At 38.2% G+C, this 23,725-nt stretch overlaps 1 long non-coding RNA gene across 1 annotated transcript in view; it reads left to right on the top strand.

The window, feature by feature from the left end:
• The first annotated feature begins 4,851 nt into the window (after positions 1–4,851).
• The window catches only part of LOC149198854 (uncharacterized), a 50,775-nt gene continuing 31,901 nt past the window's right edge, over positions 4,852–23,725 (top strand). The window contains exon 1 of the long non-coding RNA XR_016253656.1: positions 4,852–4,968. This is a non-coding gene — a long non-coding RNA (uncharacterized LOC149198854). The remainder of the gene's footprint in view (positions 4,969–23,725) is intronic.

Raw genomic sequence — 23,725 nt, 5'->3', positions numbered from 1 at the left:
ATCCTTTGATCGCCTATAGATAATTCATGCTCCTTGACAACTGTCTCATGGAATAGTACCCACGGCCTTTGACAGTTGTGGTGTAACAACATCTCGCGATGTAACAACAACTTGAGGTTTAACAAAAAAACTGTAACAACAAATATTCAGAGTATAACTGTAAGTACTAGCAAAACCATCCATCTTTTTGCCTTGAGTTCATAGGCAACACCTGAAAGGAAAAGAACCAGAAAACTTCTTCCACACTCACCCTAGTTAGCCATCAAAAAGACATCACTTCATTCAATATTTAAAAAAAATGGAAAAATAATATGTCAAAGCAAGAGTTTCTCTTGTAACCAGGGAAAGTGATAATTAGGACATAAAGTTCACATGTTTAAAGAGAAAATGGTTAAAAATGGGGAAATAGGTGTCTAAAATATGCTCAAAAACTTCACCCAACAAGTATGATGAGAGAAACGTTGATCGAGGACATCGAGCTAGCTCTTCCTCCCTGTTTGAGTTCCCAGGGTGTGGAATTGAGATAGAGGGTTCCTCGGGTTGAGGGAACTCTAGACAAGAGGGTTGCAAATGTTGCTCCCCTATATGTCACCCATGGAATGTGTGTGATCCTTGTTCATTTTGAAAAGTCGAGTATCTACCCCCTTTGTTCGTTATAAAGTATACCCTGGTTGGCATCACACCTACAAGCAGAGCTTGTTGGGATTGTCCCTCCTCGTCTGGTATGGGTTGAGGAGGCCTGGAGGCATGTGATCCTTGCCTCTTGGTAAGTCGGGTATCTCATCTAATATGGATTATGATGCAGGTGTTCTACCACATGATTGCTTAGAGTCGTCGATGGGAAGATCAACAAGAAATAGGATTGGGTTGAGATTTTTTCCCCTATGCAATTCTGGGTTGAGAATGAGCTCCCTGATGTGATTCTAGGGTTGATATGTGCTCCTCTATGAGGTTTGATATCATATTTCTTGATATGGGGTTGTAGATGTATGCCTCCCCCATGATATTTCAGGTCAAGATGTGCTCCCCAATGTGGTTTTAGGTTGAGATGCGCTCCCAGATGATATGCTCTTCGATGATGATGTGGGTCGTAGAATTGAATCTCTTCTAATGTGATTCCGGGTGGTAGCAAAGGCTCCTTGATGAATAGAAGGTTGTAGACTAAGCTCCCCTACGACAACAAATTCTTCTTCTTTTAGATTCGAGAATGTTCAACATATGAGAAGGGTCAATCAAGAGATAAGTAGGAGTAATAAAGAGATGAATTGAGATGATCAATGTCGATATGTGATGATCAGATACTTGATATTGGATATGATTTGATGACAGGATATTCATGACATGATGCGGGTGGAATTCTCCCTAGTTGAGAGGAAGTGTTAAAATATGAAACTATGGTCAAATTCCACTTTGGACAACTAATTTTATGGATATTATGATTGCATTGAATTCGTCTTTTCGAGAGGACCAAAATCAACCTAAAGATCACTCAAATCAGATAAGGGAAAGTGTGATTATGAAGAAAATCCCACATGTGCATATTTGATAAGGTTGGCCCTAAAGAAAAGTGGATACCCTTGGAACGATATAAATACAAGTTGAATCTAGCTCATTTGTACATCATCATGAGACACTCTTCTATATTGGCTTTTGGGTCACACAGGTCTGAAGCTCTTCTGAAAAGGGACAAGTTCTCTTGAAGATGAAATCACATGGTCTGTAGCTCGCAGTTATGTTTTAGGGTTTTGGGCGTCATTCACTAGCACAACACAGGAAGAAGTTGATTGCATTTTCTCACACAAAATCTCATCCATATGACTGGAACCTTCTAGTCGCACATAAAACTGTCCATCTATGTGATTGGGAGTTAGGATTTCAGAATCTCAGTCGCTCACTTGCCACAGTCCAAGTTCGACCCAAGTCGCTCGCATGTCAGGATTAAGGGAGTGATTGGGATGCTACAATCGCTCGAATGACCCCTCCTCTGTGTGACTAGGAACTAGAAGTTGAAATTTTAGTCTACCGAAGTTTTCGCTCATTGACCACAGACAGTGATAATTCATTATAGGTTTTTGAATCAGAGTTTTGAGTATAAACATGTTTGGGTTCATTTCATAGATATTGGTAGCTGATTTTTTCTATATAGTTGTATGGATGAAGACATGGATCATTTTACTCTCTCTTTGGTGAAAATTTTATGAGAATATAATAAGAAGAATAATTTGGAAGGGTTTTCCCCCTTTCGGGGTTTTTCCTTGGTCTCCGACCAATCCTGGTGTCTCTATGTGTGAATGTTTTTCTTCTATTGTTCCTTTATTATCTAATGCATTGATGATGATGATATTGTTCTTTCTATATAGTTGCATATGCTGCTGAATAATGATGTAAATATGAATAATGCTATGATGTCATGGTCTGAAATGAATATGGAAATGATAAAATGAAATTATCAAAGTAAAGAACAATATAGCACTAAGAAAAATTAGCATCGTTCACTTGTTGCTATGTCATGTTTGAATCAAGACACAAAGATGTTTTTCTTTTCAGTTTTGAGCTTGTGATAAATACAAATAAGCATCTATTCGATTTCATTCCTAAGGTATTGAGGCTACTTTTGCTTGAAATTTTATGCGTGAGGGAATTGGAAAGACTCCAACCGTGGTAGAAAAGTAGAAATGCACAATGTCCAATAATATTGGAAAAAAATATAATGAGTTTATGTTCCTTGTGACAGTGACATATATTTTTACTATAAGGGAACATGAAATTGTTTGAGTATTCAATCTTGAAGATCCATTCAACTCCAAAATAAATAAATGTAACTTGAAAATAGTATACCTTTAAGTTTATTTGTACTTCTGTTAAATTAAATTGAATTGCATTATAAATGGGTGCATTTTCGGTAGAAGTAGGTACCCTACATTTTCTAAGTTTTCCAACATTGTCATTAAGTTGGCCATATGGAGGATCAACGTTTTGATATCCATTCTCAAGTATTGACACAACTTGTAATGAAATGTTTGTAGGTTTTAACCCTGTACTTCAAATGTATTTTTAATAAAGCATAGAAGGTGCAATGGAAAACACACACATAAACACAAAGATTTTATCCTAGAAAACCAAAACTGGGAAAACCAACAAGATTTTTCCCAATATATATTTGTCTCTATATAATAGTACAATACAATGTATATCGATGACATCCATCAAATTCCAATCCATTTACCCTGGATTAGAATATAGTCATGATTCCTTAAATGAGATTACAAATCGATGGGAAAAGCCACCATGCACCACAAAATTGGTGTTATAAAAAACTGTACCAAAAACAAATGCAAAAAAAATCCCCAGTATTTTTTTTTGGTGGTACTACCCTCAAACCCCCATGCAAGGGGGTTTCCATCCACTCTTTCACAACAAATTTTTTTATAGCACATGAGGATATTCGTGCAAAGAATATAACACATACCCAAAATTCTCCTACTTCTTGTTGTCTTTGCACATAGGTTGTCACAAGAGTACATGATCAACCATCTAAGACAATAATGGCCATTGTTTCTCAACGCCAAGAAAACATCCCCATGCTCACAAATTTTGTTAATGAATCTATAGCATTCTTCAAAGTGTCCACTTTTTCCACCACCACTCTAATGATACCTCACATACACTCAATTTTCTTTTTGTATTCAATGATTATTATTTAAATATGCAATTTCTTCTTTCCACATCATTGTTTTCCTTTATTAATAATAGAATTGAATAGTACAAAATTCTGATATGTTATTTTTTTCCTCCTTATTGTTCTACAAATATCTTGCAATATTTCTCTTGCATTATAGGTGAATCATTTATATTCTAATGTTTAGACTAAAGAGATTTACTTGGCTTGGAAACTTTCATGGTAAATCGACACTTCCAATCACCTCTTTCTTGCCATGAAAATAATTATGTTGATTTTTCACTAAAATAATTTTCTAATTCATTATATGACTCATTTCTAGGACCAATACCTATACTCTAATGCCTCATAAATATGGGTTTTGTACCATTTTGTTTTGGTTATCGCATATAAGAATCATTCCTAACTCATTACCAATGTTATAACTTTCAATCAATTTATATTAACGAGCCTATGCTATCATAATATAAATTGCATCAAATAAATAACATTTTACCATATAAATGGCTTATTACGCTCTTTCATTTTGAATGTGGTATTAATGTTTATGATGTCTGATTCGTATTTGTGTTAAGGTCTAAACATTTAATATAGAACTCTCCAGACCTCATTGGCTTTATGCATGGTGCTTAACCATAATAACCATGTGTCATATCTTGAGCTACCAAATCAACGTTCGAGATTTTTTCTTGTGTAATCTACGATGGCGATTTAGTTTAGGTTTCTCATAGTTTAATGACTACCAGACATTTACCAATTCTTTATTCTTCTGCCGCCTCTTTCGCTATGAAACTAGGGTTTCAAGGTTAATTTTTCTCTGCCGTTCTTTCCCAAAACATTGATATATGGGTTTGAGTTTACATGTTAGTGTTGATCTCTCTCTTGTCGAAATGACTTGGCTCTTTCTTATTTTAACAACAATTTCTTTAATAAAGGTAAACAAAATCATAATCTCCTATGAAGTTTTATATTACTTATACTATTTTGTCTACAGTTAATACCTCGATTCCACTTGGATATTCTTTAATGTTTCTCTGTTTGAGTTTTATATTACTTATACTATTTTGTCTACAGTTAATACCTCGATTCCACTTGGATATTCTTTAATGTTTCTCTGTTTGAGTTTGCAGGATAGTCCAAGTTACGTTCACCGTTGGAAAACTCCTTTAGAGTTTTCCCTTCAAGAAATTTGCAGAGGGTTTTGTTCTAGGTAACATTATTTTTTGGCTCGAATGGCTATTGCGTTACAGGGTTATGATAATCATTCATTCCATCTACAGACAACTAATGTGAGATCCCAAATGTTTTTTTTTCACAGTTAATACAGTACAAACACAAAATTCCTTTCATTTTTATAAAGTTGGAACGAATCCCTTTTTTGCATTCTCTATTTCTTCCATAGAACTTATTTCCCGGTTAATACAGTATGAAAAGGGTTTCAAACCCTTGTTGTTATATCTCTTTTTGATAACTCGTTCTAAAAATTATTTCTTTTTGGGATGTATACTGGTTAATATTCCAAAGGAAAACCCCAATGATTCTAAGGTTTTTCGGTGCAACTATAACCTGAATTTTTCATATATATATATATATATATATATATTATTTTTCACCCTGTCAACAGAGGATGGAATTATGGAAATCACAATGGCATTTTCTATTTGTTTTCATTTTTTTCAATTACTATGTTAGGGTTCGTACCCTTTACTATCCTCTACATATTTTTCTAGTAAAATATTTATATGTGGGTTTGGTTGGCTGTAAGAAGTTGTTTCCTGCGTCCAACTAATTTTGTTATACTCATCTTTGAAGAGTTTGAATAATACTAATTTTCTCTCAATATTATAAATTTCCAAAATTTGTTTTCTATTCTCTGTAATTTTGTACTAATGTACACAATTACTTATTCTTTTTAACTTCACCGGCTAAGCCTATAATGTCTTACTTTACTAAAAGAAAAAACTCAACACTATTTTTAAGTGCAATGGCTAATTTATTTATTTTTCCATTTTTAAGTGCAATGGCTAAGTAATACAAGCTTCTTTTGTTGTTACATGTTCAATGTCCATTTCCCTTTTTGTTCTAAACTTGCACTTGGACAGGTTTATTCATGTTTTCTCCTATGTCTAATGCTAGATAACTGTCATCTTGTCTCTGCATTGGTAAATTGGATTTGCTATTGAATAGGTCATCTATGTTTCTTTTGTATGTAACGCTAGATAATTGTCATCTTATCTCTGCGTTGATAGATTAGATTTGCAAAAATTCATTTACTGGCTGCAGTTGGCCATCATATGTTATGTATGCATCTGTTGGTGCGGTTAGTATTCTCCATTCATTCACTTAATTAGCAAACTATTGAGAATTAGTGGTCAAAAGCCTTGTAGGCTGAGGGTGTTCATGCATGTCTAGAGTGAAAACAGAGTTGAAGTGGTTATCTAGCTTGAACCAAACCATCATTCATTCCAATATTTCCTAGAACAATATTGAAGATTATATGTTACTAGGCATCTCCGAGCTACAACCTAGGAGAGTTTCCTGGAGTGATAACATAATTGGCATCGTTGTGGGGAGAGGAGATTGAAGCTCAGCTTCCATGGGAGACGACATAGATCCAGCTTTGATGATAGACAAAGTCTAGGCACATTTTTTGTTGTAATCATCTATCTGGTGACTCTATTGGAGGCCGAACCTCTGGGCGACTCCACATCATAGTTCTGGCTCAGTTTATGAGGCATACTCAGAGAAATCCTCAGAAGTCACCAGCTGACCCAGTACCTGACCCTGAAAAGATCATCAAAGGAAGGAAGGTATCACAAAAGGAGCATCAGGATCAGGTAAACCTAAACAATCTTCTATATCTCTACAAGAAAAGCTTGTAACAGAACAAATGCATGTTGAGAGTATAGCCTCTAACACCAGCAGTGAAGAAAAAATTTTAGAGATTCATAAAGCTCCTTATTCTTTAGGTCCTCCTTTTGCTTCAAGCCCAAAGGAAACCTCCCCCCATCCATCATACTCCTTTAGTACTGTCAGTCACTCCTCAATTCCCTACCATTCAGACTGCCAGTACTCTTTTATCCACCACAACCATGGCAGGTCCACAAGCGCTCACCAAAATGGAAAGAATGATAGCTGCTAGGTATGGACCCCTAGTACTGCCCACTCCTTTGAATGCAATGCCTATTGAAGAATATAAAAAAAAATGCCTAAGTTCACTGGGACTGAAGGAGTTGCAGTTGAAGAACATCTTGAGTCCTTTTATAGCTATGCTAATAATCTAGACATTAGTGAAGATGATGTGTGGATGACAGTATTTGTCCAAAGCCTAGATGGAGAGGCCAGAAAATGGTTTAGAGAAATAACCACTAGATCTATAACAGATATTTAGGCTTTAGATGATGTATTACTAAAGCATTGGGGGGATAAGAAAGATCTGCTCTACTACCATACTGAGTTTGGGAACCTGAAAAGGGAAAATGAGGAGTCACTTTTTGATTTCAATAAAAGGTTTAACCGCATGTACAACAAGATACCAGCTGAAGTGAAACCCACCCCTACCTCTGCTAAACTCACCTATGCCAATGCCTTCGATTCTGACTTCTGTCTACTATTGAGGGAGAGAAGATGTGCTTCTTTGACTGAAATGCAGGATGCAGCCTTGGAGGTAGAATCCAACATCATGGCTGCAAAGAAACTCAAGGAGCATGTTCACCGGAGGAGACAGAGGGGGGAATCTTCCTCATCTTCAGGCCCTAAGATAGATAATATGACCAAGATGATAGAGTCACTAGCCTCTGAAATCTCCAAACTAAAGGTTGAGCAACACCTAGGGAAAGGAAGAGTTCCTAATACCTTTGCTCCTAGAAATCCGAATCCATATAGAAGAGCCAATGAGCAGTTGAAGATTATGCAAAGGAGCAAAGATGCCAATGAAGACCAAAGAGGGAAGCCCCATTTCTAGAACGTAGTCATGGAAGAGGAGAAATTTGGAGAAGATGATGAGATCCATTGTATGGAAGACAAAGGCAACGCTTCCTTCTTGACCTTGGCTGCCTATGAAGAACAGTTATTCAAGGACCGATCAACCAAGAGTGGGATAGTGGAGCTGTTCTACAAACCGAAGATCAGCAAAGATATCATTTGAGTTTGAAGATGAACAATGTCGAGGAAACCCCTGTTCAAAGAGCTGTTGTCCCTGCAATGCAGCAAACTAACAAGAAAAAATGACCAGCAGTTGATCCCATCATTCTCAAAGCTCCAACTCAAGAGGTAAGAGGCCCTAACAAGTCTCCTTCTCCTTTCAGTTTTGAATCAGAAATCCAGAAGCTGAAAATATCTATACCTCTGATGGAACTAGTAAAGAACGAAGCCTTTAAGAGACCCATCCTTGAGGCCCTTGAGCTTAAGGCCACTCAAGCATCAAATGATTATGTGAATTTGCAATATGACCAACCTGCAGTTGTGCTTAGCCCAATGACTAAACCTTCTGAAGACAATTCCCCATCATTCTATATCTCCTTGACTATTCATGACAAAATCCTTCACAATTGTTTGTTGGACACAGGCGCCAGCCATAATCTAATGCCTAAGGCTATCATGGATGAGTTAGGCCTTGACATCACTAGGCCTTATCATGACCTGTTTTCTTTTGATTCTAGAAAGGTGAAATGTTTGGGGTTAATCAAAGACCTAGCCATCACCCTGTCTCAACTACCTATGAAGAGCATGATAATGGATATTGTGATAGCAGATGTTCCCCCTGAGTTTGGCATGCTTCTTTCCAGGGGATGGTTCAAAAGATTGGGTGAATTGTTACAAAATGATCTATCCTATGCTACTGTCCCAGTTTTTGGAGGTGAGAGTAGGAGATTATACAGGGAAGCTCAGTTAACTTATATCATCAGTGATGAGAAGCATCCCACTAATCATCCCATCTATGCTGTTGACACTGATTTTGGAGCCTGTATTCTCCAAATTGAAGAATCCCAATTGGCCTCCATGCAGCTCAGGAAACCAATTCGTCAAATCACAGAGGAAGAAGGCCCACAAATTTGGGACATGTTCTTTGATGGAGCTTGCTCTAGGGAAGTTGCAAGAGCAGGTGTAGTTCTGGTATCTCCCACACAAGAATGCATACATTTATCTTTCAAGCTGACTTTTCAAGTCACAAATAATATAGCAGAATATGAGGCTTTGATCTTAGGCTTGAAAATTGTTAAATAAATGGGCATCAAACATCTGAAGGTGTTTGGAGATGCAAAACTTATTATTCAACAGGTGAATAAGACATTCTAGGCGAGGCATCCCAGGCTGAAAGCATACAGAGATGAGGCATGGAAGCTCAAGGATTTGTTCAATAGCTTTAGTATTTCCTACATCCCTAGGGCTAAGAATCAACTTGCTAATTGCCTTGCTGTGTCTGCTAATATGTTTGTTCCTCCTTTACTCCCTAGATTGACTTATGAATTCCAAGTAAAATACAGACGTCATTTCCTGATAATGTCAAGTATTGGAAAGTATTTGAAGATGATGATGAAGTCAATAGGTTTCTACAAGTCATTGGTGAATTCCTTGAAATGAAAATTGATCAAGAGAATGAAGCCATGGAGGAATACCATCAGTCCCAGCTAAGAAACAAAATTGGTCAACACAACATCATACAACTACCTAGTAAACATATCCCCAAAGGGTTGGTGCCTCTAGAGAGGTTGTTTGATCATAACGATGTACCTTATAAGCCCTCCCAAAAAGAGAATGAGTGTGTAGTCCATAGACATAATATAGGGAGCCCAGATCACCCAAAGTACATAAATCTATCCACCCACTTGTCTGCTACCCAAAGCTCTGAATATTGCACCCTGATGAAGCAATTTGTTGATGTCTTTGCCTGGGAGTACAGTGACCTTAAGACTTATGACAAAAACATCATCCAACATAAGATTCCACTAGAGAAAGACACCATCCCTTTTAAGCAGAAGTTGAGACCTATCAGCCCTATATTACTACCTTTGATTGAAAAAGAAATTAAGAAACTGTTGGCTACCAAGATCATAGTTCCCCAAGGTATTCAAAATGGATAGCTAACTTGGTGGTAGTAAGGAAGAAAAATGGAGAAATTAGGCTTTGTGTTGACTTCAAAAATTTGAACAAGTGCTCTAAGAAAGACAACTACCCCCTGCCCAAGATGGAACATTTGCTGCAAAAAGTTTCAGGGGCTAGAGTCATGTCTTTCTTAGACGGTTTCTCAGGTTACAATCAGGTTGCTGTACACCCAGAGGATCAAGAGAAGACTACCTTCACTACTCCTTGGGGCACTTTCATGTACTCCAAGATGCCTTTTGGACTGATGAATGTTGGGGCTACTTTTCAGAGGGCCATGGACATAGCTTTTGTGGGAGAGAAGGAAAAGTTGGTCCTTATTTACCTTGATGACATAACAGTTTTTTCCAGCAGTCACATGGAACATTTGTAGCATTTGAAGAAGGTGTTTCTGAAGTGCAGAAGGTTTGGAATCTCAGTAAATCCCAAGAAGTCACAGTTTTCTCTAGAAGAAGGCAAACTTTTAGGACATATTGTTTCTACTGTAGGTGTCAAGATTGATCCAGAAAGGGTTCAAGCAATACAGACATTGTCCATCCCAAGGTCAAAAAAGGACATTCAATCTTTTCTGGGTAAGATTAACTTTGTGAGGAGGTTTATTCCAAATTTTTCAGAACTAGTGAAGCACATCACCTCCATGCTAAAGAAGGGGTCAGAGATAAAATGGACAGAGGCTGCAAGAAGATCTTTCGAAGCCATCAAAAGAGCTATCATGGAGGCTCCCACCTTAGTCAGCCCAGACTACACCAAGGAGTTTTATATTTTCTCTTTTGCTTCTTATGATACACTTGCAATAGTCTTGTTATAGAAAAATGATGAAGGTATAGAACACCCAGTGGCCTTCTTCAGCAAAACTTTGAGGGATGCTGAATTAAGGTATGACCTCATTGAAAAATAGGCATATGCCCTCATAAAGTCTTTAAAAGAATTTTGAATCTACATTTTGCATTCCAAAGTGGTTGCCTACGTACCTTCAACTTCAGTAAAGGATGTCCTAACATAGTTAGATGTTGATGGGAGAAGGGCCAAATGGATTGCGAAACTCATAGAGTTCAGCATAGAGGTAAAGCCCATCAAGCTTGTCAGAGGCCAGGGCCTGGCTCAACTTATGGCTGAGGAAAATTGTAGCCTGCTGGACATAAATTGCATAGGTGCAGATCCAGGTGGTGAACTGGCAGAGGAGGCAACAGAAGAACAAGGGAAGAACCAGCCATTCACTGAAAATTTGGCTACTTGTGAGTGGTATTCTAGTATATCTCATTTCTTGTTGCAGCTAGAAGTCCCTCCAGGGCTTAGCTCAAGTCAGAATAGGACCATCAAGCTCAAAGTAGCCAATTTTTATATTAATAAGAACCTGCTTTATTGGAGGGACCCATCTGGAATCCTCTTGAGGTGTCTAGACAAAGAACAATATGTCGAAGTCATGCACCAATTTCATTCTAGCATCTGTGGAGGGCATCATTATTGGAAAACCACAACCCACAAGATCCTAAGGGCTGGGTATTATTGGCCTACTCTATTCTCTGATGTGTTTTCATTTGTGAAGTCTTGTGACAAATGCCAGAGGTTTACAGGAAGACAACAACTGAAATCTTTTCCCCTGAAGCCAATATGCACCCATGACCCCTTCCAGTAGTGGGGTTTAGATTTCATAGGGGAGATTAATCCACATTTCAGTGGCCAGCATAGGTGGATTTTGGTAGCCACTGACTATTTTACCAAATGGATTGAAGCCATGCCCACTAAGAAGGCTGATCACCAGGTTGTCATGAAGTTCTTAACTGAGAATATTTTCACTAGATTTGGATGCCCAACCAAACTAGTTACTGATAATGCAGCAGCTTTCAGAGCAAAGGAATTGGTGGACATGTGTGAATCAATGGGCATTAAATTAGTGCATTCTACCTCATATTATCCTCAAGGCAACGGCTTGGTAGAATCATCCAATAAAAGCCTGGTAAGGATAATCAAAAAATTGCTGGAAGACAACAAACGAAACTGGGATTCCAAGCTGAAGTTTGCATTATGGGCTGACAGAGTTACCACCAAGAAATCCATAGGGAACTCTCCATTCAAGCTGGTGTATGGTACTGAGGCTGTTTTTCCAATCCAATTGACTCTCCCTGTGGCCAAATTCTTGCAAGAGGAGCAGGATGAGGAAAGTGACATGGCAAGGAGGATGAATGACTTGGTTGAAGTTCACCAAATTAGAGATCAACTGATTGAGAAGTCAGTAGTGCATCAAAAGAATATCAAGGAGGTCTTTGATAAAAAAGCAAAGATGGACAGTTTTCAGGTTGGTGATTGGGTTCTCAAATGGGATGCATTGAAGGAAAAGAAGGGAAACCATGGTAAATTTGATGCCTTATGGACAGGACCATTTGTCATTGCTCGAGCTCAAATGAACAATACTTTCACTTTGCAAAATTTAGAGGGGGGAGGTGTTTTTGATGGCCCAGTCAATGGGTGGTTTTTGAAACTTTATTTTGTTTAAGGCTTTAAAGCCTTGGTATTGTAAATATGTTTTTCAGTTTTATTTCATGTTGATTAGACTCCATGCCCAATGGAACACCATGTAGTAGATTTGATCTTGTTGTTTACTGGAAAGGTAGTGGTCTATAGTTCTTGAAACCTCACAGGGAGGTTTTCATCCCTAGAAGGAGCCAGTGTTAGCCCTAAAGCGCAGCGTTGCCATTTTGAAGGCTAAAGGAAGGAGATAATCCGCTTTGATTTCCTGGATAGGGCCCCACACGATCCATCACCCCACTTTCATCACTCTTCCACTTACCTTTCATTTCACTCGTTTCCTAACCCAACCCTCACATCCCGACGAAATCCTCTTTTCGCCTCAAGCCTAAATAAATTAACCCAAAAACCCCTTGAAGAACCTTAATTTTCCACCCATACACGCCCTCTGCACATTTCCCGAGGACATCTCGTACCTCCGTGTCCATCCGCTGTTGATCTTCCCCCGCCGATCTGATGGCCCACGTCTCACTTGATCAATGAAACCTGCCTGATCATTCTATACCGTTAGATCACCCCCGCCAGATCTGACGGCTATCGCTCATATCACACAGGAAACTAGTGAGAGGAATACCCACTCGATAAAGGCAATTGTCCTCTCTCCTCCACTGCGATGTGTCATCCGCTGAATGGAATCGGGCGGACTCCACCATTTACCACTTACCGCCCAGTTAGCGCCCGATATAAACCATAACCGCCCAAACCAAACCACCCCCTGGATGTTATCGTCTGTGCACCTCCTCCATCGGATAGTCGTCCGATATGCTCACTCAAGATCTAATGGCCCGGACATGTTCCGCTCCCACCTCGACCTCAGGCTTCCTGCGCTCAATCTCCACCGTGCATTCCCCTCGATCTAACGGCCCTCGTTCATGATCGCTCTCGCCTATCCTCCACTCCGTCGTTTCTCCATCCATCCGATTTTGCATGTCCTTCCACCCATGCACCTCGTACTCCACTTCCTATCTATCACCCGAGGAAGAAGGTGGTCGACTTTGACAGTGTTGTGACAGTCAGATTGTTGAACCGAATTAACAGAAAGCATGGCCGAAGGAAGAAGGACATATCACGATCCAGCAAATGGAATTAAACAGCCATGGGGCTCCACTGGCGCAATCAAGCCAACCACCTAACAGGGCAGTGATGTACCAGAATTAATTATCATTTTCGTGATGGAGGGGAATTGTGTCCTTGAACACAACTAGGTAGTTAATGACAGTAGGGGATAGATTAATACACCTCCAGCCCTAAAAGGCTGGAGAGCATTGTAAAGAGCTATAAATAGCTGAAAGTAAGATGTACTCAGGGTTCAACTTCTGGAGACTATAGATATTCTGATCCTTGTAGCGTCTCATCTTCATTCTCAGTAATACAAGCTTCTTTTGATGTTGCATGTTCAATGTCCATTGCCCTTCTATTCTAAACTTGCACCTGGATAGGTTTATTCATGTTTTCTCCTATGTCTAATGCTAGATAACTGTCATCTTATCTCTGCATTGGTAAATTGGATTTGCTACTGAATAGGTCATCTATGTTTCTTCTATATCTAACGCTAGATAACTGTCATCTTATCTCTGCGTTGATAGATTATATTTGCAAGCTTCATTTACTGGCTGCAGTTGGCCATCATATGTTATGTATGCATCTGCTGGTGTGGTTAGTATTCTCCATTCATTCACTTAATCTGCAAACTATTGAGCATTAGTGGTCTAAAGCCTTGTAGGCTGAGGGTGTTCATGCATGTCTGGAGTGAAAACAGAGTTGAAGTGGTTATCTAGCTTGAACCAAACCATCATCCATTCCAATAGTTCCTAGAACAATATTGAAGATTATATGTTACCAGGCATCTTTGAGCTATGATAACAGTACCAAAGTATATTTCTTGGTTATTGTTATTCTTGTACAAACTTTGGGCACATGGCAAAAGATTGTAGGGAATATCACAGAGATAAATTTAATGGTCCCGTCAATCTCCTAGAAGCAATTTTACAAGAAGAAGTCATGATTACTCATTCATAAAAAAGATGGAGTGCTTCAATTGACATAACATTGTACATATGGCATGTGATTGTAACTTGACTTGGGTCCCTACGCAAGCTAGAACCATGACAACCAAGCCAAAAAAGAAAGTCACTCAAATATGGAGAAGGAAGAAAATTGGATCTAAAAGTCTCTTGAACGCTCAAGCCAACAACACATTTTTTTAATGTGAGAAATACATCTTTGGCAGATATGATGATGATGAAATTATTCCAAAAAGGAGACCATGCATACTGTTAGTGGGATCTTATGATTCATAACAATTCTTGTAAAAGTTATCCAAGAAGAGCCCCACAAAACCCTTGAGGAGTCACACATGGACAATTTAGATAGATCATCTCTTGGGAGAAACTCCATTGAAGAATATGATCCCTTTCTCATCCGGTGGACTATTGTTGTGGATCTCTTATTTTTTTATCACTAAGCAAGTAATCTTTCTTGACCTAGAGGAGTTTAAGCAGACAGGGGGAGTTGGTTCATCCATGAAGAAATGTAACTTGGACCATAATGCTAGATGAAAAAGCACCATGACAGGAGAAGTAACATACCTATGAAGAACTACTATTGATGAAGAAAAGAAGCAGCTTGAAAGGGGGAGTACTTGGGCACCCCATTTGCCATTGATGTCAAAGGAGGAGAGAATATCAGAAGTGAAAGAATATTTCCATCAATGACAAAGGGGCAAATTGTTAATATGTTGTCATTGATGTCAATATGGCATTCACCGAGATGGCATTATTCTTGAGATGCATGGTTCCAGATGATGATGTCAGGACTCTTGTTTTACAAGGATACCATCAACGAAGATGTCAAGCCACGAAGATGCCAAACCGTTAATGAAAAGTCCTAAGGAACCCTTGAACTAACTATAATGTTGTATATCTAGACCTTAACCCTTGATGAAATATGGAGTCATACACTAAATGAATGAACACAATTGATGATGGCACTTGGTGAAGGTTGGAAGACTAGATGATGACATAGAAGATCTCATTTGATGTTAGAAGACTACCTTGAAACTTTCCTAATGATGTTTCCTATGACGTATCACTGCACCATTATATGATGACACGAGATGATACGCTCATTTTTGGACACTACATGATGATATTATGATCCTATGACGATGAAGAAGCCAAACAATGGAGAAGCCAAACAAGAGAAACGATATTATCCTAATCATTTTTTGCACTAAATAATTCAAGGACAGTCACAAAGAAAAATAATTCTTGCAACCTTAGAAGTAACCTTTCCACATGGGACCTAGAACATCTAAAAGAGGACTTTTTCCTCTTTCCAATGAGCCGTTATTTGTCCTGAAACTCCTGATAGTTTGTGAGATATCGAATTTTCAAGTTAAAAAAATATATTTCTGATATTGAGCTGACTTACACTTAGACATTCATGTTGGCCTACTTGCAAAAAGATGTGTCCCTTCAGTTCAAGGTGAAATCCTATATAAATATGACGTCTAGCTCCTCATTTTAACCTTGATTTCGGTGAAGATTTCAAAGATAAGGCACAGAGAGACACAGAAGCAACACAAGGTCGAGGAGGACTACAGTTTAGGCAAATACTTTATGTGATTGGGCTAAACAAGGAAGTTCTCCATTACAACTCGGATAGATAAAGGACAGCCAAAATTTAGAGAAGTTTGGATTACTTACAAGCATGTTGGAAACTTTACCTCACCTCAGATTGCACCTCATTAGAACCTATTCAAAACTAGGACAGTGGACTGCTACCACTCCATTAGAGCTTGGACAGTGGTTTATAACATGAATAGAACTGTAATTTCGTATTTTTTCCAGACTTGTGCTATATTTTAAGGTTGGACATGTTGTCATCCTTCTTTTGCAGATCAAGTGAAGTCTATTTTTGACCTGTGGTGGATTTTGTGCGAACCTGTGGCGACTTATTGTAGATTTGTGAGCGTTTGGAGGTCCTGTAATAACACTTAATTGCAATATCTTGTTACAGACCAGTGGAACTTTAGTACAAACCTGTGAAGGTACCCGGTTGCAGACTTGTGGAATATCTTAAGCAAACTTACCTCGAGGAATGCTCTCTTGGAATTAAAGAAACATTTGAAGGGTTCATTTGAGTGTTTTTTGGAAGCCATCATTTGTGGGAGACTAGTGAAGACTAGAGCTGATCTTGAACCAGATCTTCAAGCAATCTTTGGAAAAGTATTTTTGGAGGAGATCAAAAAAATCTTGTGAGAAGTCTAGAAGCATATGTCAAAGACACCTTGTAGTAGTAATATTGAAGGCATCATATGAAAATCTGTTGTGCATATTTGAGAGAAGTCATTTGAAAACTATTTCGGAGCAGATCCTTGTTTCAGCTTCCTTGAAGACAACTTAAAAAAACCTTGAAGTCGTCGTTGAAGAATTGTTTTGAGCAGTACTTGAAGTAGCCTTTGAGGACTCCTTGAAGCTGATCTTGACTTATTGTACATATATATTAAGAACATTGGTTGGAATTTCTTTAAAGTAGGCTAGATAGTTGGAAGTAGCATATTGAAGATTCGTGGAGATCCTTGGAGACATGATGCTTTGCTGAAGCCCTCATGGAGTAACCTTGAAGATATTTACTTGGGTACGATGAAGAGAAATGGTGACACCTTCTAAGAGATCAAGGTTGTCATTGATGACATAACATGGATACTATAGTGATGACGAAGGTAGAAAAGGCTTATTGAAGAAGACATTAGGAGTCGTGAAGTACAACCAAACATAAATTGACAAAGTGAAGCGATAGGGTTGGAGCCCTTGGGTTTGGTGCCTCATAATTGACAGGTTTGATGCCTTGGAAAGTCCAAGTTGGTGCTTCTAAACTCAAGGTTGGTGCCTTGGATAAGATAGGGTCGAAGCCCTAGGGGTCGGAACCTCACTAAATCCTAAGTAGGTGCTTGGCACATCCCAGGTTGGAGCCTAAGTGTCTGCATCAAGAGTTGGAGCCCTACCCATATTATACTTGATTCATTATAAATATTATATTAATAAAAGCATTTTATTTCTACTGTTCATTTTGTGTTCTAAATATAAGTGATCTAACTGTTAAAAGTAACAATTGAAAATAAATATTGCTTCACTTCCCTCTCGGTATTTCCAAAAAGAACTACCCCATGAAATACTTTGTTAGGTCCCTATAATATTAATGATTCCCCCATTACTATTGTCATTATATCCCTTATTGTTATTTTTGTGCCCCTATTGTCCCCATATTGTTATTATTGTGCCCCATAGAATCCCTCTATTGTTATTTTTGTGCCTTTATATTATTATTGTTAGGTCAGCTTGGTTATATTGTAACCCCTTAGACTCCTATATATAGAAAGGAGGTTTTGTCATTTATATCATCCAAGAATTGTTCATTTGTGTAATGTAAAGGAGGTTTCCCCCTCAAAGAGGCTAAATTCTAAGGTGTTGATCTATCTTTTCTATCTTTTTGTGAGCTGGTTTCATAACATTTGGTATTAGAGCTTTGGATTCTAGGGTTTCGTTGCTCCAAACAGGTCATCGTGGAATTTTCGTTATAATTTTTTTTTCTACAATGTTTCAGAAGCTAAAAAAACCCCATTTGAGAGTAAATCTTGTTGAACCTTCGATCCTAATTTCAGATTTTGTCTCACTATATTTTCAGAGATATGATCTAAAGAAGTTAGGGTTTTTTAAGCTACAAAATCTCATCTAAAACAGATCATCGTGGACCATTCACTATAAATCTTTCGCTACGAAGTTTAAGAGGCTAAAAAAAACCCATTTGAGAAGAAATCGGTCTAAAACTCGGCACCGAATTTCAGACCCTGTCTCGCTATATTTGCGGAGATATAATCTAAGGAAGTAAGGGTTTTGCAGACCCCCAAATTACATTCCAAACAGGTCACCTTGGGAAAAGCATCATAACTTTCACTTTGAGCATCAGATTGAATTTTCGTAAGAAGGTACAGAAAGAGGATAGATTGTAGTTTGTTTGGGTATCATTTTTAGGACCTAAGGTTGATACAGTGACCCACGGCATGTCATACAAGTTCGATCTACTGAACCAGTCTATATTCAGGTCATCATGGGAGATTTGGCATAACCCTTCATTGGAGAATCCAATCTTGATCAGACTTGCGGGGCTAGAAAGATTACTTAGAGGGTTGGAAACAATTTCAGACCTAGGAGATCCAAAATTACAGAGATAAATCAGATTTAATATTGAGCTCCTACAAAGTGAAAAAACGTGTGTAATTTTTTTTTTTAATTTTTGCATAAGCTTGGTTTTAAAAATTAGTTTGAAGGAATTCAAAGGGCATAGTGAACCATTATTATCGGTAATTGATACCCCAAAGAAAGAAAATGGAAACACCTAGTAAGCAACCTGAAAGCTCTATCATGACTGATGAAGAAGAGGAAGAAATGCAACATTATATATCCAAATTACGAGACCAAGTGAAACAAATTTCACTCACACAAATAGTAACAGAGAATAAGATGGATGGTTTAAAGAAAGACGTAGAAGCTAATATGGATGGTTTAAAGAAAGACGTGAAAGCTAATATGGATGGTTTAAAGAAATGCATAGAAGCTAAGATGAATGATGTGGAAGCTAAGATGGATAGTGTGGAAGCTAAGATGGATGGCGTGGAAGCTAAGATGGATGCTTTAAAGAAAGGCATGAAAGATTTGCAAACAAATTTGAAGACATGTTTGACAAAGTATCTACAACAAATGCTTACTAATGGCGAAAGGGTAGTAAAGGAAACTCATGATGAGAACAAAATAAATGTTAATCATGATTTCATAGGCTCTAACATTGGATTGAAGAACCACCATGTTCCAAAGATCAATATGAGGAAGTTTGATGGCAAGGATCCCAGAACATGGATACTACAGATGGAACAATTTTTCGATCTCCATAATGTGCAAACACACAAAAGGTACACATTGTGACTTTATATTTGGAACCAAAATAGTTTGTATGGTATCGATGGCTTTGCTCTCGTAAACAAATTTTCACTTGGGCTATTTTTACGGATGAAATGATAGCACATTATGAGGATACAAAAAGCAACACTTTTTTTAGCCAGTTGATAAATCTCAAACAAAAGGGTTCAATGATGGAGCACATTGAGGACTTCCAAAAATTGAATATAAGGGTAAAAGATATTCTAGAGGAGCATAGGATTGATGTGTTCATAGGGACTTTAAAAGATAACATCCAACATGAGGTTCACCTTTGGGAACCAAATTCATTGGAGAAGGCATTTAGGTTGGCAAGAAAAATGGAAAGAAAAATTATGGCAACAAGGAAGCCTACCACTCACAGTCATAAAGATGGAAGTGTTAATGCCCCTAGCCATCCATAACTTGCAAGGTTGACACCACAACAATTGGAAGAAAAAGAGCAAAAGGGCTTTTTACAGTTGTGATAGCAAATACACTAAAGTTCATAAGTGTGCCAAGAAGAAATTATTTTACATAGATTGTGAAGAGGAGGAAGAAAAGGAAAAAGAAATGTCAAAAGAAGAGGATATACACCAGGAACAAACCCTAGAAAAAGAAGAAATGAATCTGGCCATATCTTGTAATGCATTGGATGGAATTACCACTCCTCAAACTATCAAGATAGAAGGGCATATCAAGAAGAAAAAGGTAATAGTGTTGATTGATTCAGGAAGTACCCATAATTTTATTCATTGTAAGATAGCCAAGGAATTGAATTGCTTCCTATATCCAACACCAAAGTGTCAAGTGATGGTTGCAAGTGGAGGAACCATAAATTGCTCAGGAAAGTGCCATAATATCAAGCTATCCATGGGAAAATGTGTATTAAATAGCCTAATGCTTTTCATTCCAATGGGTGGTGTTGATGTTGTACTAGGAGTCCAATGGATACAATCTTTGGGTACAATAGCTTTTAATTTTCAAGAAATTTTCATGAAATTCCCTTCAGAAGGAAAGGAAGTTGAGTTAAGGGGTATCGCGGGGAAACCAGGAAAAATAATCAGCTCTAACGGAATGACAAAGCTTCTAAAGAAAGAACAACGAGGCATAATTGCACAATTAGGTTCACTAGAGGTTCCCACATCAAAATCATCCATTCCTCCAGATCTCCAAAAAGTCTTGGATAATCATTCCAAGGTATTTGAGACTCCCAAACGCCTCCCACCTATTCGTGATCATGATCATGCTATTGATTTGATTCAAGGAAGTGTTCCTCCAAACATCAGGCCTTACAGATATCCCTATGTCCAAAAGAGTGAAATTGAACATATGGTTGTAGAAATGCTAGAGGCTTGTATAATTCAACATAGTCAAAGTTCTTTCTCAGCTCCAGTAGTATTGGTTCACAAGAAGGATAGATCATGGCGCATGTGTCCAGATTATAGGGAGCTCAACAAGCTCACTATTAAAGATAAATTTCCCATTACTGTCATTGATGAATTATTGGATGAATTGCATGGATCAATTTACTTCACCAAGTTGGATCTTTGTTCAAAATATCATCAAATCAGAATGAAGACTGAAGATATTCCAAAAGCAACATTTAGAACTCGTGAGGGTCATTATGAATTTTTGGTCATGCCTTTTGGCCTTACTAATGCACCTTATACATTTCAAGGTTTGATGAATTCCATTTTCAAACCCTTAGAAAATTTGTGTTATTATTTTTTGATGATATACTAATCTACAACAAGTCTTGGAAGGATCATGTCCAACATATTGACATGGTTGTTGACACCTAATCCGAAACGGATGAGGTGAAGCTGGACAGTTATCTAGAAGATGAACTGATCCGTTTTGTGTATGTATAAATAATAGTTGGCTAATGAATAAAAATATCAGTTCTGTCTTGCGCTAAATAATTTCTGGAGTTAACCTGGCCTGACATGGTATCAGAGCCCAGGTCCCAAAATAGTGTAACTCCTACTGAGCGCTGCATCATCCTGAGCGATTCCCTGACACTGCTGAAGACTGCGCCCTCTGTCCTGACATGGAGACTGCGCCCTCAGACCATGAGTAATTGATGTGCGTTTTTTTACCTGAGCGTTGATGCGTTCATGTATTCCCTGGAACGCTGCGTTGAAGCTCCGTTACCTATGCGTTGATGCTGTTGAACTGTGGTATGCTGAGAACTGAGGTATCGTTTTTTTGTAATGGTGACTGTGGTATGCTAAGAACTGTGGTATGCGTTCAAGATTTTTCGTTTTTATAATGGTGGCTGCCTTCTTAGTTTAATGAAGACTGTGTTTTTATGAAGACTGCGTTCCACAGCCTTATGCACAATGATTCAAATTGCAACTGCGTTGAAGACTGATTCAAATTAAAATGGTGACTGCGTTTTTTATTGAAGCCTGACATGGTATTGTATTGAAGCTGCGTTGTATTGTATTGAAGCCTGACATGGTATTGTATTGAAGCTGCGTTGTATTGTATTGAAGCTGCGTTGTATTGTATTGAAGCCTGACATTGCGTTGTATTGAAGAATGGCTGCAAGCCTGCGTTATATTGTTTTGAAGTCTGCGTTGTATTGAAGAATGGTTGCATTGTATTGAAGCGTTGACGGAATATAGTGTTGCGCCTGGTAAAGAGACTTGTAGCTTCATAAATCCACGTGGTATCTGAAATAAACCCTGGAACCGTGCCTTGTTTTAACGTGCCTCTATGTGCATTGTTGTAACATATATTTTGGTTCCGGTTTCTCTGTATTGAACCTACGAAGGTTGGATCCACATTAAAATTGGATGATATGCAACGCTAATATATGTGCTTTAGACTGACATGTTAGCTCTTCCCATTATGATATGATCTTCTCCGCTGGAAATTGTGAGGTACTGTTGTATGAGCCAGAGGTCTTGTTGAATTTGCTGTATTACTGCTTGGTGTAGGGTTTCTTGAGTTTGCTAAGTTATCAGTCGTTGAAGGATCTCTTGTCCACTGGAAATTGGCAGAAGATTGAATGTGTTGCGCTGTTTTTTTAACAGTTTTTACATTGATATATATTGAAGTGATATATGTTGAAGAGATCCCTTAGCGCCTTTTTTTTTTCTCAAAACACAGTAGTGTGGCAGTGATATAAGAAATGGTGATGCTGATGCAAATGTTAGAAGAAAAATAAAATGCATAAGGCTATGATATAAGATTTTTTTTCCAGCAGAAGTCTTGCTGTGGCATAAGTTTTTTTTTTCCAGCAGAAGTCTTGCTGTGGCATAAGAAGTTTTTTTTCCAGCAGAAGTCTTTTATCAACAGAATTTTTTTTTTTAGCAGAGATATTTTTACAGAATGCATTCAATCATTTCTATGGTTGGAATAGTTCTCACTGGCAAGGAGAACTATTCTGAATGGTCTCGGATGGTGAAACACACCCTCATCTACAATGAGCTGTGGAAAGGAGTGTGTGTCGGAGAAGAAGACAGAGACCCTGTGCAGCCCACATCAGACAAAGAACTCGCCATTTGGGAAAACAAGAATAGCAAAGCCTTTGCATTGATCGCAGCATCTGTAAATGAGGAAGTAAGTCATCATATTTCATCCTATTCCACTGCCTTTGAAGATTTACAAAAGCTGAAAGAACTCTATGATACACATTCTGCACTTGAAGTTGTTCAGCTCATGATTAAACTCTTCACTCTTGAACTGAAAAATAATGATCCTCTTACTCTTGCATCTGAAATAAAGTCTATAGTGCATGATATTAAATCCACTAAGGTTGAGCTGGATATCTCTCTTATTGCCTTTCTCAAAGCACTCTATCCTACCTACTCTAACTATCTTGAGTCTTTACAAGCAAATGGAAATTTTAAAGATATAACCTTTGACACTCTTGTGAAAAAGTTTGCTGAAAGAGAGAAAGCCTTTGGAAAGAAAACAGTCCCTGAATCTTCTGAAGAGACTGTTTGCCTTGCTCATAAAGAAAAGCATCCTGCTCAAGATTCTGCAAGAGGAAGAGGTGGACGAAGAGGAAGAGGAAGATACTTCAGAGGCAGGGGGGCAGACATCCTCAAGCAGAAAAGGCAGATCTGCATTGCATTCGCTGCAAACGAAATGGATCACATGATGCTTCTACATGCAAGCTACCATGGGACAAAGTTGAGCAGAGAAGAAATCAGCAGAAAGGTAAAACTGATGACACGGACAAAGGTAAAGCACCTGAATCCGCTCACTATATTGAGGCACAATGTAACATTGGAGTAAATGAAGATTTGTTTAATGCTTCACTTGCTTCTTCGAAAAATGACTGGTTGCTTGATTCAGGAGCAACCTGTCATATGACTCATAGGAAAGATTTCTTTGAAGATTTCACTGACAATGTTGATGGAGCAGTATACTTTGCAGATCAGTCAAAAATCAAGCCATCAGGGCTTGGCACAATCAGGCTTAAACT

The sequence above is a fragment of the Pinus tabuliformis genome, chromosome 2_1, assembly GCF_031772625.1.
Source record: "Pinus tabuliformis cultivar Carrire ecotype Pingquan chromosome 2_1, CPIR1, whole genome shotgun sequence".
Classification (NCBI taxonomy): Eukaryota; Viridiplantae; Streptophyta; class Pinopsida; order Pinales; family Pinaceae; genus Pinus; species Pinus tabuliformis.
This window is presented reverse-complemented; position numbering and strand designations above follow the sequence as displayed.